Source organism: Primulina eburnea, chromosome 9 (assembly GCF_022965805.1).
Source record: "Primulina eburnea isolate SZY01 chromosome 9, ASM2296580v1, whole genome shotgun sequence".
Lineage (NCBI taxonomy): Eukaryota > Viridiplantae > Streptophyta > Magnoliopsida > Lamiales > Gesneriaceae > Primulina > Primulina eburnea.
Genome location: NC_133109.1, coordinates 26,343,426 through 26,349,536, shown reverse-complemented (window position 1 = coordinate 26,349,536; position 6,111 = coordinate 26,343,426).

Below are 6,111 nucleotides of genomic sequence, written 5' to 3'. Positions count from 1 at the left end.
ATCGGTATGGACCATCTTATCTATCAGAACGACAGTGGGCTTGGCGTGTTAGAGAAGTCATCACAAAGTATGGGCAACCGCCATACCATACTTAGCAAGTGGGACTAGAAACAAGGTAATGATGAGATTTACTACTATAAATAGTAGATATACTTCTCATTTCAAGGGGCTAGAACTTTGAATTCTCACATATATTGCTTGAACATTTCTTCTGTTAGAGTAGATGCCCTGTAAGCCAACTGTTGGCTGGGGAATTTATTGACTCAAGTTGTAATAAACCATCTTTATTTTAATATAATTTAACTTTTAGTGGTTTCGTTTCACTTTATCGGTATACCCATGCGATCAGCATAGATAAAGTCTTGTATTATGCTTTAATACAAATGAATCGTAATTCTATGTTGAAACTCATTCGTAAACACTGCATATTCTAAATTCGTTCCTAGTCGATTCACCTGCCTAAAACATGGATAAAGGTCGCTTGAGCTCGAGACTAGCGTATGTGATATTGTGTACTGCATTTCTTGTTAATTAAGGGCAGTGAAGAATGTCAGAAGAGTTTCGATACTTTGAATCCAGCTCTTATCACAATGCCGGTTTTAGCTATGCCATTAGGGCAAAGCAATTTTGTGTTATACACCGATGCTTCAAAGCTTGCTTTAGGCGCAATATTGATGCAATATGGTTGGGTTTAGCATATGCCTCCAGACATTTGAAAGTGAATGAGAAGAACTATCCGACTCATTATCTCAAGTTAGCTGTCGTTGTCTTTGAATTGAAAATATGGAGACATTATTTGTACAGCGAGAAATTCCAGATATTCACTAATCACAAGAGTCTCAAGTACTTCTTCATGAAGAAAGAGCTGAACATGAGACAAAGACAGTAGTTGGAGTTAGTAAAAGACTACAATTGTGAAATTGGCTACCACCCAGGGAAAGCTAATGTTATGGCAGATACATTGAGTAGGAAAGTAGCAGTTGAGCACAGCTGTCAGTGCAGAGATCTCTTCAGTCAGAGATTCAGAGGTTTGACCTAGAAGTTTATCCTAAGGGCAGAGCTCCCAAGTTATCTAATCTGACAGGTCAGTCTTATTTGCTAGACCGAATCCGTAGAGGTCAGATTTCAGATGAGAAGTTACTGAAATGGAGACTGAAGGATGAAGCCAAGGGCAAGTGTACTCTACGCAGTGTCCCATGGTATTGTGAGGTACAGAAGAAGGATTTGAGTGCTTAGTGTTGTTTCGATCAAAGGGGATATTTTGACAAAGGCACATACATCTCCGTATTCCATCCATCCAAGTAGTACCAAGACGTACAAGGACTTAGAAATGATGTATTGGTGGTCAGGGATGAAGCAAGACGTTCGCCTATTTGTATCTGAATGTCTCACTTGTCAGCAAGTGAAAACAGAGCATCAGAGACCAGCATGGATGCTCAAGCCGTTCCCTATTCTCGAGTGAAAATGGAAGAATATCACCATGGATTTCATTGTTGGATTGCCGAGGTCAGTCAGAGGATCTAATGTCATTTGTGTTATAGTAGATCGACTTACTAAATCAGCACACTTCTTAATGGTGAAGACGAATTTTTCCATGACTCAGTATGCAGAGCTCTATATCCGCTAGATAGTCCGATTGCACGTGATCTCAGTTTCTATTATGTCTGACAGGGACCCGAGATTCACATCGTCCTTTTAGAAGAGTTTACATGTAACTATGGGACGAAGTTGCTATTTAGTATGGCATTCCACCATCAGAAAGATGGTCAGTCTGAGCGAGTGATTCAGATATTGGAATATTTGTTGCGAGCATGTGTGATCGATTTCTATGGAATTGGGAATCGAAACTATCCCTAGTAGAGTTTACCTACAACAACAGTTTACAATCATCTATAGATATGGCTCCCTACGAAGCACTATATGGAAGGAAGTACAGATCGCCGATTCATTGACATGAATTCGATGAGAGATCAGAACTTAGCCCAGAGATTGTTCAGCAGACTGCAGACGTAGCGGTCAAGATCCGAGACAGGATGAAGACCGCCCAGAGTCGCCAAAAGAGTTATGCTGACAAGAGAAAAATAGATCTTGAATTTTCCGTAGGAGATTACGTATTCGTGAGATAGCACCTATGAAGGGTTTTATGAGGTTTGATAAGAGAGGCAAGCTAAGTCTGAGATTCATTGGGCCATTCGAAATTCTTGACAAAGTTGAGACACTTGCTTTATCGTGTAGCTCTACCGCCGAATCTGGCCGGAGTACACAATGTGTTCCATGTTTCGATGTTGAGGAAGTATATGGACAAATCCTTTGCATGTGTTGAGTTATGAGCCATTGCAGCTTGCTCCAGATTTTTCATATGAAGAAAGACCTGTCCGAGTTCTAGACAGACAAGAGCGAAGACTTCGAAAAAAGTGATCAAGTTGGTCAAAGTCCGGTGGGTGAATCAATCAGTGGAGGAGGCCACTTGGGAGGCCGAAGCAGATATGAGAAGTCGCTACCCGGAGTTGTTTGGTAAGATTTAATTTCGAGGACGAAATTTATTTAAGTGAATGAGGAATTGTAGAGCCTAGAATCAGTACACGTAAACTCATGCATTTATTAAATTGTTAAATTATTTATTTAATTTTAAAATGATTTTAACAATACATGATTTATGATTTGTATTATTTTAAATTATTACATGTTTATTTGATGCGCGTTAAAACATTTTCTTGAGTTTTTAGGAAAATATTCGATGCATGATCGAGAAAAAAGACAGGTGATGATTTAGGCGATTTATGAATAATGTGGTATTTTATTTCAAGTCAAGAAAATTGGTATTTTAAATGATTTATGAAATTTTAAGCATTTTAAAGTCTAATTTGATTTATTAGGTGATTTTAAGATTTTAAACTTTTCAAAAATACTAATTTGAATTTGGAGATTTTAAATTTTGAAAATTTGACACATGTGTATTTTATTAAAATTAGGGGTTCTAGTAAAGTTAGTGTTGGATTAATAGTATTGGATTAGTGTTTTAATTAACATGTTAATTGGTTATTAGATATTTTTATTAGTCTAATTAAGCCCCTAATTAATCCTCTAATCACATCATATAGTCACTCACACGTTACAACACACACACACACACACACACACACTCTCTCTCTCTCTCTCTCTCATCGGCTTGCACACACACACACACACACATTCTTTGTGATTTCTTTTTGAAAGGAAAACTAGGGTTCTTAAGTTCCTCCAGCAGCCAACCTCTTTCCCCTACAATTTTCGGTAGACTCACGTTTGATTAGTAGCAAGAGACGTGCCACAAGTCGTCCCAGATTGGTTCTCGCATCTCCTTGCTTCGATATTCGTCGTATCGTGAGTATAAATCATCAAGTCATGTATAATGAACTAAATCGTTTGAGAGCTATTCGAAGCCCGGTTCGATAAAAAGCTTGTTTGAGTTCGTTTGTTCATCATATCAAACCAAACTCAAGCTCGATTTTGAGCTCGAAAATTTAATCAAACCAAGCTCAAGCCTAAGGATATTCGGCTCGTGAGCTCGCAAGCATGTTTGATAATAGGCTCACAAACATGTTCGATAATAGGCTCGCGAGGTCGAGCTCGGCTTGTTTAGGTGGCTCGTCAGCTCGAGCTCGACTCGTTTAGGTGGCTTGTAAGCTCGAAATTGGCTCATTGAGTTGACAAATAGAAAAATATTAATACTAATGTCAATGGAAGTAATTGAATACAAAACATAGTTGAAAAAATAAAAAGATGAATTTATGCCACATAGTCACAATTACATTTTTTTTATCTTACTTGCACATCATTATACTAAAATATTCTTTAAAAAATACATATTAACAAAAATATATAAACTTATTCTTTTTTCCCCAAAAAATTTACATAACCAAGTCATATACATATTGAGTAACTCTACAAATTATTATCTTAAATTGAATATAATGAATTTATATTGATTAAAAAAATAAAATTTATTCGGAACACCGCGAATGGAGTATTAAAGGAGTGAAATTATTGCAATGTTATTTATATGGTGATATCAGTGTATAACGAATATTTATTATCTGATGCTAGATGTATTATTTTGAGATGTTCAATAATATAATGAGTTTATGTTTTTTTAGTTGTTATCTTTGTCATTTTGGTTATTTATGAATGTATTTATATCTTTATGTCTGATTTAAAATCAGTTCAAAGATAGATTTAATTTTTAACAAGCTCAAATCAAGCTCAAACTCGAGCTCAATTCTATGGTTTACGAGCTCGAAAACGAGCCGAGCTCCAGCCAGACTTGTTAAACATGATAAACAAGCAATTAATGAATCAAGCTCGAGCTCGGCTTGATTAACATGATAAACGAGCTTTTAACGACCCGAGCTCAAGCTTTTTTCGAGCTTAGTAATTTCAATACAATCCGAGCTCGAGCCTGATAATAGAAGCTCGAATCGAGCTCGAGCCTCAAACAATCTTAAACGAGCCAGGCTCAAGCCTGATACTGTTTGGTTTGGTTTGGATTGTTTACATCCCTATTATAATCTTTCATTTTTCCGCATCGATCTTGTCATAGTAAATATTTTGATGTATATTGTGTGTAAAAATCCGTAAATGTTATGCAAAGTTTGAGCGATGATGTTTGGAACAATTTTGGAACAACTTTTATATTTTTTTTTTAAAAAAATCCGAATCTACTGTCATTTCGAATCATGCGAATTTTAGATCGGTTTTTTGGAAAACTTTCAACATATAAAGCATAGTACTTTTTAATATCTTCGATTTGACAGTAAATTCGTAATTTTTCAGACAAGAAACAAGTGAGTTATGATCATTCTCATGTGACTGCTCAAACTGTGATGCTATCAAAATGTGTTCATGTTTTCTTGAGGTTTATTGGTTGCATACTTCGTTGGAACCGCCGGGTGATCACTGCTGCGTTTAAGTATGTCATGTGTTGTGATCAGATGCTATTTGGTGTTCGTTTGGGTCGGAAAGGGTTTGGTTACAATAGAAGTCGTAGGGAAGCGAATTATGTCGAATTTCGGGTTTATGGGATTTTGACGCGTTGTGGTTGCGTGTCATTGCTTGGGGACATTTGGGGCGTTCGTATGGGATTTGAGTCAATGACATAGCGTCGTAGGATGGGTCTCGATGTGTTGGTTCACGGTCCGTAAGATCGAGTTAGGAGGATCAAGCCACAGTGTAGTGATTTCCGCTGGTTTACCATTTTCGTAGGTACACGGACCCAGAGCCTGGACCCTGACACGGGATCCGTGCCCCTGTTTCTCTAGAAGTGTGAAATTATAGAGTCTACATGGACCCAGAACCGGTTGTGTACACGGGGTCCGTGTCTTCCATTGCTTGGAAAATGTTCATACTCCATATTAGGATTGTTTCAGGGTCGATATCATGGTTTAATATGATGATTAAACATGGTCAATTCCGAGTGGTTTAGAAATTCATAAGTTATTTAATTACTTTGGTAGTGAGTACGATTGGTACAGTTAAGTTATGGAATTTAAGTTGCATGAATAATGTGTAAGTATGTGCAACAATAACCCAAACGAGATCCAACGAAGTCCTCAACACTATGTAAGTATGTTCGACGTGTAAAAAAAATGTTTTATGTTTCTGAGGTACAAGAATTGTCTTGTGACCAATTATGTTACGGGTTTGGAAGCCGGAGAACGTGTTCGGGGACCTCTCCACCCTGGTAAAGTATGACCAGGTCTTGATTAGGATTGATAAGTAGTAAAGCATGACCAGGGACCAATCCACCTGATAAAGTATGACTGGGGATCTTATGTATGTGGGAGTGGACGTTCGGTCGACAGGCTGTGATGATCCCTGCCAGTCCAGTACTGTGGTTTAGTTTGATCAAACTCATATGTTATGGGTCACTTGCTTTGAAACATATCTCTGTGCAAAATAATGATGATTATGCATGTTTAAGTATATATGATGTAAGCACGTTTATGAAATGATGTCACGTCTATGTTTATGTAAGTTTGTTCAAAGTTTAAGTATGTATGTGCTACTTTAAAATGCATGTGATTTTATTATACATTACTTGCTATTCTCAGTTTATACATGTTGAGTCTTTAG